We start from the raw sequence: 14,234 nt of genomic DNA, 5'->3' as shown, positions 1-14,234 counted from the left end.
GGTGCTAGTGACACCAACTTAAGGTTATATTGACATGCAGAATGGGATTTCACTTTGTTCTCCAAATCCTGTTCCATATTAAGCCCCCAAACATACGTATGGCTAGACTCTTCATTCAAGAAGCACCTGGATGAGCTTCATTAATTTCATCCATCATTTGTGAATGACCAGGGGTTGAAACAACCACTCTCAACCCCTACAGAATGGGACTATCCTGCACACCTAACTTGTCTTTGCACCTCACATAAGGCTTCAACCTACCATATTTGATAAAATGCCAAACTTGTGACAGAATCATATCTCTGTCCATCCGTTGCTTAATTTGTTTGCAGTCACTGGAGATTGGGCAAGTCTCTCTAGTCGGAAAATAGTCTCGGAAATACACAAACCTGGGTTGGCAAATCCGGTAAAGGAAGACTACTTAATACGTCTGCATGAGCATTGTTCTTCCCTACCCTGTACATGATGCTGTACTGATGCTGTCAGCGCCCAGCACTGTATTCTTACTGAGGCCATGGAAGGAATATATTTTGACTCCCTAAAGAGGCTCATCAATGGTTTGTGGTTGGTACCTATTGTGAACGAATGACCATAAATCTACTGATGGGATCTTTCATTGCAAAAGCGATAGCTAGACCTTTTGTCCAATTGTGAATACCCATTTTCAGCCTTTGTCAGCGTTCTAGATGCAAAACCAATGTTTTTTTTGGACTCCGAACTTTTGTAACTTCCATTACATGTGAAAATACCACCCCTACGCCGTGGGGCGAGGCATCGCATGACAGGAGAAGTTCCCCGTCTGGATCAAAATGGACTAGCAGATCTTTTGATTGCAGCAGCACTTTCACATCTTAATCCGCCTTCTGTGCAGACTACCACTTCCATTTTGTTTCTTTGTGCAGAAGTAGGTACAGTGAAGCCAACACAGTAAACAGGTCTGGCAAAAACTTACATTTTAACATATCAAATCTACAACTTACCTGAGCTTGGCCACATTCTTGAGCTCATGATCCTTAACCGCTCAAACTTTCCCTTCCACAGGAGATTAGCCTTGTGCGGTGATTCTGTGGCCTGTATACTCCATGCTCAGTGCCTGAAAAATATGCTAGCTCCACTTCAGATGCAATCCCGCCTCTGAAAACCTTTTTAGAACTCGATCCAGGTTGCTGAAGTGTTGCTCCTCAGTCTTTCCCGAAATTAAAATGTCATGTAAGTAGACTGCAACATGAGGAACGCCTTTTAAAAGGTGGTCCATCGTCCTTTGGAAGATCACCAAACTGGAGGATGCACCAGAATCCAAACAAGTATACTTGAACTACCCTTGATGCGTGTTAATGGTCACGTACTGTTTCTCAAATAGTCGAGCAAGATTTGTTGATGGGCCTGGCTCATGTCCAGTTTTGAAAACGTCACGTCTCGTCGCGCCTCCTGCAAGGGGTGAAAACAGATCTTCTACCCTCAGCATCGGGCAAGCGTCCAGCTTGGAAACCTGATTTTTTTTAAAATAAACTTGAAGTATCCAATTCAATTTTTTTCCAATTAGGGGACAATTTAGTGTGGCCAATCCACCTATCCTGCACATCTTTGGGATTTGGGGTGAGACCCACACAGACACTAGAGAATGTGCAAACTACACACTGCCAGTGACCCAGGGCCGGGATCAAACCTGGATCCTCAGCGCTTTTAGGCAGCAGTGCTAACCTCTGTGCCACCGTGCCATCCAGCTTGGAAACCTGATTAATGGTAAGTTTGTAATCCCAACATGTGCACAATACCATCACTTTTAAGAACCGGAACCATTGGAGCTGCGCAAAGTGAAAACTGAATGGGCGCAATGATTCCTAGCCTTTGCAGCCACTCCAATTCCTCGTTTCCTTTCATGGCGTAGGGCACTGTCCTCTGGTTGAAAAGCGAGGAGTAGCCTGAGGATCTACGAACAATTTAACTGCAGTGCCCTGCAACGTACCCAGTTTGTCTTTGAAAACTTCAGGATATTTTTGAACAATGTCCTCTGTCACATTAGTGTGCTTTACCTCACCCCAGTTCAATTTAAACTAGTCTCTTGCCCTTTACTACCAGAAACCGTGATCTTGCTTCTTGGCTGTTTATGAAATGTCTACCTCTAATGTTCCAAGCAATGATGTAGTCTTCCGGTGTATGTCCAAAGATTGATTCCTGCCTGAATATGGTCTGGTGCCTGCTTAGAGCCCCAAATCTTCCTGAAGGTCTCCTCACTGATTACTGATGCAGAAGCCCCTGTGTCCACCAACATCTTGATTTTCTGCCCATTGACCTCCACTGTAGCATAAATAGGCTGCGTGCCAATCACTCATATTAAAACATGATGTAGTTGTGCTCCTCTGCCTTGTCTGAGCTTTCCAAGCAATGCACCATTGACTGAGGTTTCCTTGCATTTGAAGTTCCCTGCTCAGCCATCAAGTTTCTCTTGGTACCCTGGCACCACTTCGCTAAATGCCCCTTTTTGCACTGCTGACAAACAGCTTCTATAAATTACAATGATTCACATAGTGTGACCCTCTACACCTAAAACACACCACTTTTCTTACTTACAGCTTTTTCTGTTTGATGCAGTGTACCTGCCTGCATGCTGCCATTGGCTTTCTGAATATCTTTTACATTATTGGCAGCCATTTCCATGTCCTGAGAAATTTCTAGAACCGCTTTAAGTGTAATTGTGGCTTTTCCCAAATAACTAGTCTGTCCTGAAGTATGTCTTCCAAAACTGGCCCAAACGCTCAATGTTCAGAGAGCTGGCGCAGTTCAGCAACAAAGTTAACTACAGACTGACTGTTTTCCGAAAATGACTGGAATTTAAAACAAGGTACAATTACTGAGGGCTTGGGATTGTGGAGATTCTAAACGAATGTAACTAAATCTGCAAATTAAATCCCCCCCCCCCCCCCCCTCTCTAGCTTGTAAGTCTTCGCCCCAAGCACACTTAGGAGAATTTAACCCTTTCTGGCCTTGTCTGAAATCTCATTTGCCAGGAAAAAGTAGTCCAACGACATCTTCAGTCCAGTTCTTCCTCTCTTTCACAAATGCGCTGGTAGACCCAAACATTGCATTGTGCTGCTAACTTGTCTTCCGTCATGCCATACGGCATGCTTGCCTTCATTGGCCGGGGAATTGAGTATAAGAATTGGCAAGTCATGTTGCAGCTGTATAGAACCTTAGTTAGGCCACACTTGGAGTATAGTGTTCAATTCTGGTCGCCACACTACCAGAAGGATGTGGAGGCTTTAGAGAGGGTGCAGAAGAGATTTACCAGGATGTTGCCTGGTATGGAGGGCATTAGCTATGAGGAGCGGTTGAATAAACTCTGTTTGTTCTCACTCGAACGCCGGAGGTTGAGGGGTGACCTGATCGAGGTCTACAAAATTATGAGGGGCATAGACAGAGTGGATAGTCAGAGACATTTTCCCAGGGTAGAGGGGTCAATTACTAGGGGGCATAGTTTAAGGTGCAAGGGGCAAGGTTTAGAGGCAAGTTTTTTTTTTTTTTACACAAGAGGGTAGTGGGTGCCTGGAACTCGCTGCCGGAGGAGGTGATGGAAGCAGGGATGATAGTGACATTTAAGGGGCATCTTGACAAATATATGAATAGGATGGGAATGGAGGGATACGGACCCAGGAAGTGTAGAAGATTGTAGTTTAGACGGGCAGTTTAGGTCGGCACAGGCTTGGAGGGCCGAAGGGCCTGTTCCTGTGCTGTACTTTTCTTTGTTCTTTGTCAGTAAACTTAGCAAAACTTTGTGTTGAATTTGCTGAAATTCGATAATTTTTATTCTTCTCGCCAAAACGATGTGGTAACTTGACCACAAAAAGTGGTCAAACACATTAATCTTAAAGTTAAAGTTACTCTTTAATATATAAAAATAGTGACGTTTTGAATAGAGTTTGGACTCAAAAACAGGAGCAGCTAGTTAAACATCAAAATAACAGTAACAGAAAATTAGAACTAACGACAGTTAAATACGAATGTACACAAGTAACAGGAGTTAATGACGTCACGGCACTTACTGATGACATCATCAATGGATTTAAATAAGATGCATAATAATAACACTCTTGTATCATACACCTTTGTGTAAAATCACTTCATGGGCCAATATTTACGGCTGCCCCATCTCCGTTAATTTAGCTGTGGAATGCAAGTTCACTTATGTATGCTCATGTTGGTTCACACATGTGCAGTGATTGGTGTGTACATGGTTTGCTGTTAGTTTATGTTCCAAATGTTTGAAGGCTGACTAAGGTAGTACCCATTAAATGGTAACGGTTTTGCACTGCTGTAATGGGGAGGATGGGGAGTTTGTAGCAGTGTATTTTTCTTTGGCCTTGACTTGATGGTGCAAAATGATGGTGCAAAATAATACCAGAGGACCAAGTGATGATCCTTTTGGCACTTTATTTTTCTATTCTGAATTTAAATATTTAGCTTCTTGCTGATTCTTCATCGTTTAACAAGATTTACAATTAAGTCTGATTGTTGTGCAGCATGCAGTACAGGTGGTGTGATGATGGAGAAAGATTAGTTGCTGAATGGCACCTGAAGTGAGAACATTATATAACTGGTACCATGAAACTAATTTGTTTCTTTTTGATAGTTATTACCAGGACATGCAGAACTCCTTTTGAAATATTGGTGAAATTATGTTGGATAATTTTATTGGACAAGTGATAAAAGCTTCGCAATTCATTAAGTTCACATCCGTCATCATGTGTGCTTTACATTTCAGCTAAGCACAGTATTGGGGCAGTGCTGGTGTGTTAAACCTTTTTTTCTTTTACTGGAAGTGTTATACGCAATCAAATATTTAATGGGAGCAACTGGATCTTGCCCTTTAGACACGGATTTTAATTTTAGTTTGCATTACCTTAACTTGAGTCTGAAAGGACAGAAAGCAGGTTTGCCCCAAGAGGTTCTAGCTGCAGGGGGATGTGGGCAGCACGGTAGCACAGTGGTTAGCACCGTGGCTTCACAGCGCCAGGGTTCCAGGGTCGATTCTCGGCTTGGGTCATTGTCTGTGTGGAGTCTGCACGTTCTCCCCGTGTCTGCGTGGGTTTCCTCCGGTTTCCTCCCACAAGTCCCTAAAGGCGTGCTGTTAGGTGAATTGGACGTTCCAAATTCTCCCTCTGTGTACCCGAACAGGTGCCGGAATGTGGCGACTAGGGGATTTTCACAGTAACATCGTTGCAGTGTTAATGTAAGCCTACTTGTGACAAAGATTATTATTATTATAAGTTACCGTCAGGTTTGCCATCCTTTTTCAGGACAATGTTCATGGCATACACTCCATGCTTCTTCCATATGATGTTTGTGTAAGGAACCTTGGATTTGTACACCAGATCTCATTGCACCATGTTGTGTCACTGTTATTTCATGCAAGAACAACTGGATAGTGAAGAAGTACCTGAGAGTGAGGAAAAATATGCACTAGCTCTTTCAACAGAATCAACATTTTATGGATTTTTGCATTTGTGCCATTATTGGTGTCCCAATAAGTTGTTTGTTAAGACATTTGAGACTTTTTTCAGAAAGGTGTGTGTTTATTCTATCAAGAGATATGGACATTGCTGGCTAGGTCAGTAATTATTGCCCATCACTAATGGAGGAGGTGCTGAGCTTCCGCCGAGAAGCGCTGCAATCCACGTGGTGCTGTTGGGAAGGGAGTTCCAAGATTGGTGACTTACTGAGGAATTTTTGTTTTTACCAACATTCTCTTTTTCTCTCGCTTTCATCTTACTCTTTCTTCTCCCCATCAGCATTGTCCACCTGGGCATACTGCTCTGAAATTTTTAGTCAGGCAGCAGTGGGGAGGATGTTTGTCTGGGGCAACACCAGTGTTGTCCCTTTTCGAGACCAAGTGCTCACTTTGTGAAGAAATTAGAGGTACAGTGTTCTAATGTGATGGTGTACATTGGCTCCCCAGTTAAAAATGACTTTCCACATCTTACAAAATATCTCTGCATTCTGTGTTTAGCTTGTGACTTTCATGAAGCTAAAATTAATGGAGCCTAATTTGAGAAGGGAAAAGAGTGACCCAGACCCAGATTCCCATTTTTATTGTAACAATTGAATAAAAAGTCCAGCACACTGAAGCCAAGGACACTGATGTGTTGACAAAACCGTCTCACTCATACAACAAAAAAGAATTGATGTGTTCTGGTGTCATTATAGTTGATTTTACACTAGGGGTGCTATCTTAAAAATGCAGCTCTCTAAAACCATATAAAACTAGTCTTTGCTCTGTCTGATGAGAGGTTGTGTTTAGCACAATACAGTATTTCAATGCAAATACAGAATATAAAAAAGGGTTATTGTTTGGTAACTGAATACACCGTCTGTTTAGCTCCCCGTGTTCCAAGGAGGATGTAGTTCACCCCAAGGTTGCAGAGGTTGTGCACACATGCTTCAAGCAATGCCATCTATTACAACTAGCTGAGATTGGACGCCATTGGTATATTCTGAAAAGCTGGAATAGGTGAATAAATCCGTCTCCTGCAGACTTTCACTATTGTACTATTTAAACCTGATGCAATTAATTCTCGGACATTTTTGCATACAAGTGATTAGCGTCATGCTGCTTAATTAAGCAGCAGGATTTTTGTGCTTCATGCATTGTGAATGTTGTTGGCATTGATGCAGCTACTCTTAAGGAGAATGAGTGTGTGTTTGTGTGAATATTCTGCATGATCCTGCATTACTGTCCAAAGATTTCAAAGGCGTTATTGTTGCCCACAATAGCAAAAGCTAGCAGCTAATTAGTGGTTCATTGTTGAGAAGTGTGTGCTTTGAATTGTAAGCTGGGAATTGGTCGAACGCTGAATGTCAAACTCACTGGGGGTCAGTCTGCCGCCATATTTGTTTCTGCAGAGGGAGCAGCTGTCTCGTGTGGCTTTTATTTTCCCCCATCCCCTTTTCTAGTTTTCGATTATTTTTTTTTTTTCTTCCCTGTTACCATTCGTGCTCCTGTTTTACGCAAGTTTGCATTTATGATTTTAGTCTGGAATGTTGACTACCTGTGTTTTAAAGTGACGGGGACAGTGAAGTGGCAGAGGTAGCTAAGGCAGGCTTGCGCGAATTGTGATGTGCGCATAATTTTTATCTTGAATTCCTGAGCTCCTAGGGTGAAGCATATTCAGTACGTCTACTTATCTGTGGTGAGTAGTCTGCTCCTAATTCCGTGGAACTAAAAAAAACAAAATCCCTTCTTGGTTAAATTCTTTGCTCTTAGCTGCGTGACTGCTGGTGCCGGAATCTACGACAAAACTGCAAAGGTCACGTTCATTGCTGCAGTAACCATTCACTGTGCTCCATTGTTTGGCATCCACACGGGAAGCTGCAGCTGCCTTTGGCCTTCAGAATGTGAGAGATGGCCGTTTGCAGGAGGAATGCTTTGTTCCAGTAGGTGCTGTGTGCTATTAACATGCTAATGCAGGTTACGCTTGCTGTTTTCTCCACTTGAACTTGATAGACATAGTTTTTGGTATGTGGTCTGTCTGGTTAAAAGTTATCTTTCATATGAAGGCCTACAGTGCACTGCATTTTTGTTTGTGTTGCTTTTAAAATAAGTCTTAGTTTTTAATTAATACTCTGCCAAGAAAAGCCATGGTATTTCTCCCACAGTTAAGCTACCTGTGAAATGCTGCGCTGCGACTGGATGGGGCAGTGTTCTTGTGCCCAGCTGGGGAAGGATGAAGTGCACTGGGAACAAAAATTGTACCTCAGGTACCTTTCCACTTGTTCCATTCTGATCTCAAGTGTGGCATGCAAATGTACACAATGTGGGTTTTATGAGCAATTTGGTACTACAATAGTGTGTCTTTTCCCACCTCCCACTTTCCTCTTAAAGGGTAGAGCCGTGGCGTGTGATGGACTTGTTGGTGTTTTTCTGAATCCGTGTTTATTCGATTTTAAAAATCTATTCTGTGAATAATCCATAGGGATTGTGAGAAAATGCCTTGGCATAACTTTGTAAATTCAGAACGTGGTGCATGTATCTTGTCTGATATAGACGGCGCATCAGTAACAAAATTAATTTAATCTTCAATACACGCAAAAGAATACATTACAGATATATATGCTGTAGTGAATGCTTCCTAAACTGGACTTGCTCAGATAGTGCCCAATTTATTTGTATCGTGGTAGTGGAATGTTTCGAAAGTGTATTTCCGAGCTGTTGAATTTAGCGGATCTGGCAGAGGTTGACCTGGCTGCTTCGGACCCAAGTTTGAGAAACTTGAATGAATATACACTATTGACACCAGCATTATCGGGACCTAAAATCCAGCTCCTTTGGGACTAGATCCATAATGCAAAACTGACTTTACTTTCACACCAGGATGGACATCACTAGGTCACAGAAAAGTTAATTGTACAATGCCATACTGGTGAAGTCTGTGCTTGGACAGCAGTAAATTGAAGGCATGTAGGTTAGATTGACCTTAGATTAGGATAAGTGGTCGGCAGAACATTGTGGGCCGAAGGGCGTGTACTGTGCTGCACTGTCCTATGTTCTGTGTTCTAGCTGACTAGGTTCTGGGCTCTAAAATTCCCTCCTTAAACTTCTTCATCTCTGTCCTTTTAAGATGCTTCTTAAAAACCTTGTTCTTTGACCAAACCTTTGATCATCTGTGCAAATAGCATGTTATGTGGCAATGTGTCAAATATTGTTTAATAATGCTCTTATGAAACTCCACAGCAGAAGGCTGTGGAGGCCAAGTCACGGAGTGTCTTTAAGACAGATAGACCGGATGAATAAGGGGATCAGAGGTTTTGGATAGAAGGCAGGAGAATGGGGATGAGAAAAATGTCAGTCATGATCGAATGATGGAGCAGACTTGATGGGCCGAATGGCCTAATTCTGTTCCTACATCTCATGGGATATTTTACTATGTTAAAAGTACCATATAAATGCAAGTTATTGTGCTTTGGGTGGAGTGAGACTGACCTGAATTGGTGCAAAGTAGATAAAACCTCACATCTGGCTGCTAGCCCTAATGTGAGGATGTTTTGAGACTCCCATCAGTTCTTTAAAGTCACAAGTCTTCCAGGGGTCAGCTCCAACGCATACAACCTGTGTTTCCAGATTTACAATGCATTTGTTAACTGTGGAAATTTCAGCTACAAGGAGGCTCTTTGGTCAGTTGTTCCTGTACTTTTGTATTGAACAGACTTGAGGGGATGAATGGTCTAATATTATGATGCACCCTTTAATATTTTGCTTTATGTTTATCAAATTCAGTCCAGGATTGTGATTGATTAGGTTTCATTGTGGCTTAAAGGATCCGTTGAAATTATTTTTGAAAAACTTTCATCATGGGGAAGGAGAAAAGGGAAGAAAATCAGTCTCGTTTCCGACAGTCACATGATCAGTGCTGGAAATTAGTTGAAGGATGCTTTTTTTCCCGGTTATTTAATGAGGGAAGAGTTACAAATACAGTCTTAACACCAGCAGAATTGAGATGAAGTTTCTCATCCTGCCCTTCTGGGGGAGTGGGGGTCAGCACGAGTGTGTGGGAAGATGCATCAACGGTTTAGTGGTTTTGATGTCTTGATCTTCGGCAAATCTTTAATTTTATTGACTGAGTTTGAAGCCAGTATTAACTATTCAATTGGTAATTCCCTCCACCCTGGAGAATAGGCAAGGAATAGAACATAGAACATTACAGCGCAGTACAGGCCCTTCAGCCCTCGATGTTGCGCCGATCTGTGAAACTATTCCCTTATCATCCATATGTCTATCCAATGACCATTTGAATGCCCTTAGTGTTGGCGAGTCCACTATTGTTGCAGGCAGGGCATTCCACGCCCTTACTACTCTGAGTAAAGAACCTACCTCTGTCAACTGTCTTATATCTATCTCCCCGCAATTTAAAGCTATGTCCCCTCGTGCTAGACATCACCATCCGAGGAAAAAGGCTATTGAAATCTTTTGAACTTAAATATTGAGGAGATACTGTATTGGTATAAGGTTAAACTGAAAGCACAATGAGTGAGTAAGGAAAGGGTGAATGGAAAGAAAACAGAATAAGTGGTACGTTTGTATGAGATGGTATTTAGCATTTTAGTTTGATTGTACACTTAATGTACTGTTAAAACTGTGCTGATTTAAATTGAAGTCTTTATTTGTGTGTCTGTATGAGCTGGCAATTTAGAATGTGGCTTAGTTTAGAGGCTGGGAGCTTTTCTTTGAGCCAGCCAGTAATAATACTAATAATCTTTATTGTCACAAGTAGGCTTACATTAACGCTGCAATGAAAAGCCCCTAGTCGCCACATTCTGGCGCCTGTTCACGTACACTGAGGGAGAATTCAGAATGTCCAATTCGCCTAACGGCCGTCTTTCGGGACTTGTGGGAAGAAACCGGAGCACCCGAAGTAGACACAGGGAGAACGTGCAAACTCCTCACGGACAGCGACCCAAGCCGGGAATCACACCTGGGACTCTGGTGCTGTGAAGCTACAGTGCTGCCACTGTGCTACCTTGCTGCAGTCCAAGAGCTAAAAGAATTGTCACTGATCTTAGAGGCCTAACATCCACTAGTTTACACAAAGCCACGCTGTTGGTTAAAAGGCATGTCAAGTTAATCTGTATAGTGTTCCTGAGGCTATAGATGCTTAAAGCAGCATTGGGCAGTAAACTCTCCAGTAGCACTTTCTCGAGTGCAGATTCAGATGGTATTTAAGTTTAGTTTTATTCATAATGTTGTTGCCATGCACTTTGATGCTTTCACTCCAAAAGCACGTTACAGCCAATGAATTTCTGTCATTGGTTTCAGGCAGAAAATGGTCTCAATGAGAGAACGGCTTGTTAATCTATAATGGTAGTTAGTTTAGGGGTACATGTTGGCCAAGACTTCAGGGGAATTCTGTTGTTTATTGAATTGTCATAAATCAACCAGAACCTCTGTTTAGTGTCTCATCTGAAAGGGATTGTAGTGCTCCCTCAGTACTGCCTACGTTTGTGTGTTCAGGACCTGGTATTGAATTTGAAGCCTAGACCTTCTGAATAAGATGAAAGTGCTACTACTAAGCTAAGCTAATATTTTGTTTATGTTACAATGTTATCCAATTCCATCTCTTGACCAAACCAGCAAATGTAATAATTTGATTGCTAAACATATTTATTAATTTTCCATCAAAATCGCATCAATACCCAAATTGCAGGAAGGCAGCCCTTCAGTGGGAGTAATGTGTAATTGTGTTGTTCTTTTCTTAGGTTTTTCCTGCTCAAAGACGGTCTGCCTTGGACTCAAACCAGCAACACATCAATGTTCGAGGTATGTCAATGGCTACTGACAACACAATGACCCCTAACTTCCTGGCTTCCCAGCGGCTTACCTTGACCCTGGATGTAGTTTTCAATGGAACATTTAAACTCACCTGTAAAAAAACGGGTGTGTTCTCCTTCACTCTGCTTCTTGAGCATTTCGCGCTGGAGCCAGGGAACTGCTGTGCTGCTTGAATCTCACCCGGCCTGAGTCAGGAAGATTGGGCAAGACAAAAACCTAAGAATTTTAGTGCAGATAAGTTGGTATGGAGTGGCAATCCACCACTGATTGCCACTCTGCGAAAGATATGGCCCATTAACTATAGGGCTCAACTGCTGTGTTGGCATTGGCATGTGGAGTATTGGTTAGTCCAAAATCTTACAACATCCTGTCCTTGAACAATGAACCACCTAACATTGCGATTAACATTTTGGGTTTCCAAATTTGTGCCTTGTCCAGATAGAACGTATTGAGCTCAATATGAAGGTTAAAAGTATGGGACTTACATAGCTTAATAATCTTTATTAGTGTCACAAGTAGGCTTACATTAGCACTGCAATTAAGCCACTGTGAGAATCCCCTAGTTGCCACACTCAGGCGCCTGTTCGGGTACACTGAGGGAGAATTCAGAATGTCCCATTCACCTAACAAGCACGTGTTTCGAGACTTGAGGGAGGAAACTGGAGCCCCCGGATGAAACCCGCACAGCCAGGGGGAGAACATGCAGGCTCCGCACAGACAGTGACCCAAGCCGGGAATCGAGCCTTGGGCCCTGGCGCTGTGAAGCCACAGTACAAACCACTGCTACCGTGGCGCCCACTGTGCAACCGTGCTGCCCTTTTATTGGTGGTACTGATAGTTGCGAAGAGGATCCTGTGGCATAGTATGAAACAAACATTTTGCCTTCTGTGCAAATTCTCTCGTGCATACTGGTACTCTTGCACTAAGTCAGCTTAGTGGCAGTGTTAACACTGGGCAGTTTACTTTCTTAACACTGCTCTGAGGTGCATTAACTGAAATATTTAAAATATATATTTTTATCGTGACATTTTTTCATTATAACACAGTATAACCACAACACAGAATAAATACAATTTCAAACTTCTCCCTCCCAACACCATCAGCCCCCCACATCTGACGGTGACCTACTCACAGAAATAGGAAATGAAAGGCTACCATCTCCAGTAGAGCCCTTCTGCCGACCCCCTCATAACTCTAAAACTCCGTATGGTCACTCGACCAGGACGAAGAACTGGGCGGAAGCAGAGTCCTCCACCCAAGCAATTTCCTCCTGCTCGCCAACAGCTCTGGTGTTGGGGCAAGTGAGTACTGGCGGTCAAGGATGGAATCCACCAACCTCTGCCTCTCCACCCTTTCACTGTTCTCTTTATATGCCTTATAGGAGATTATCTCTTGCCTCCCGGGCAGCATGGTAGCACAAGTGGCTAGCACTGTGGCGTCACAGCGCCAGGATCCCAGGTTCGATTCCCCGCTGCCCAAAACCACAGCCCTGGACCCTCCCATCAAATCCTGAATGCAATACTTGTCCCAACCAGTTGTCCGATCCTTGATCCGTAAATGGGTCTCCGGCAAAAACACCACATCCGCATTCAAACTCTTGAGGTGCGCAAACACCCTCGATCCTTTTACCGGGCTCGTTCAACCCCGTTACATTCCAAGCGACCAGGTAAACCATATAGTCTACCACTGCCCCTCTTCTCTCCCCCCCCCCCCCACACCCCTTCCCGAACCAGAGTCCGTGATTCCCACCATGTGGGGCAGTCCAGCAACTATTCAGAGCCGAAGCCAGGCCCACCCACGATGGCCTCCAAATCCCCCATCCGAACAACAAAGTAAAATGTTACAGCCACCGTCGGAGAACCGACCCTCTTTTTTCCCCCCCACCCACCCACACCACCTCCCATCAAACCACACCCAAATAAACGAGCAAACAGCGACAAGGCAAACAAAGTCACGGCCGCCTCCCCCATCCTTAACCCAAAACAAAAATCTTAAGATCATCCTTAAACTTCTCACAGTACGAGCTGCAGTTACAGCTAGCCGGACGACCCATGCTCAGAGTAAAAACATAACAACTAACCAAAACACCAACCAGCCCCCCACCCATATCCAACTTTAATATTTGAAGAAAGAACAATACCCATCCCACAAACCCACAGTAAAAATACAAGTGCAAACACCAAAAGGACCCCAACAAATTCCAAATATCACATGCCCACCCCCAAACAGACATCTCCCAACAGACTCATTCACAGTTTGCTTGATCCCAGTCCTTGCTTCTGCACAAATGCTTCTGCTTCCTCTGGTGCATTAAAATAGTAATGTTTCGAGTTGTAAGTTACTCGGAGGCACGCAGGGTATACCACGCCAAATCAAACATTATTCCTGCACAACACAAACACAGCCACGGCCTTGTTGAATGTTGGGCGCCACTTAGCCAGCTTCCCCCCCACATCCTAATGGCGTGGTCCTCCCATCTATAGTCCCGGTGGGTCTTTGCCTGCTGCGGGAACCTTTTCTTTTCTTTGTAACTGAAAAGTGCTCCATGATCGCTCACGGTGGTTCACCTGAGCGACCTGTGGTGCCCAATTCGGGAGTGGATGCTATTCCACCCTCCCCCACCATCTTCCCAAACGTCTGAACCATATAATTTGTTAGGTTTGGACTTTCCGGGCAGCACGGTGGCGCAGTGTTTAGTACAGCTTCCTCAGGTGCCGCGATCCCAGGTTCAATCCCAGCTCTGGGTCACTGTCCGTGTGGAGTTTGCACATTCTCCCCGTGTTTGCGTGGGTTTCACCCCCACAACCCGAAGATGTGCAGGGTAGGTGGATTGGCCACGCTAAATTGCTCCTTAATTGGAAAAAATGAATTGGGCACTCTAAATGTATTTTAAAAAATAAAGGTTTGTACCTACCAG

At 43.5% G+C, this 14,234-nt stretch overlaps 1 protein-coding gene across 8 annotated transcripts in view; it reads left to right on the top strand.

Moving 5' to 3' along the window:
• The window catches only part of dicer1 (dicer 1, ribonuclease type III), a 178,682-nt gene that overhangs the window by 30,426 nt on the left and 134,022 nt on the right, over positions 1 to 14,234 (top strand). For 2 of the 8 annotated variants that reach the window (XM_072494192.1, XM_072494186.1), the window contains exon 2: positions 11,245 to 11,305. The exons of 2 other annotated variants lie outside the window; for them this stretch is intronic. The gene's annotated coding sequence lies outside the window, so the exon portion shown is untranslated. Of the gene's footprint in view, positions 1 to 6,486; positions 6,506 to 6,954; positions 7,185 to 7,409; positions 7,429 to 7,692; positions 7,753 to 11,244; positions 11,306 to 14,234 lie in introns of those variants that run through there. 4 more of the 8 variants (XM_072494190.1, XM_072494188.1, XM_072494191.1 and 1 more) reach the window with 4 other exon arrangements.

Source organism: Scyliorhinus torazame, chromosome 2 (assembly GCF_047496885.1).
Source record: "Scyliorhinus torazame isolate Kashiwa2021f chromosome 2, sScyTor2.1, whole genome shotgun sequence".
Taxonomy (NCBI): Eukaryota; Metazoa; Chordata; class Chondrichthyes; order Carcharhiniformes; family Scyliorhinidae; genus Scyliorhinus; species Scyliorhinus torazame.
The sequence above is the reverse complement of the archived record's forward strand: the minus strand, read 5'-3'. Positions and strand labels throughout refer to the sequence as shown.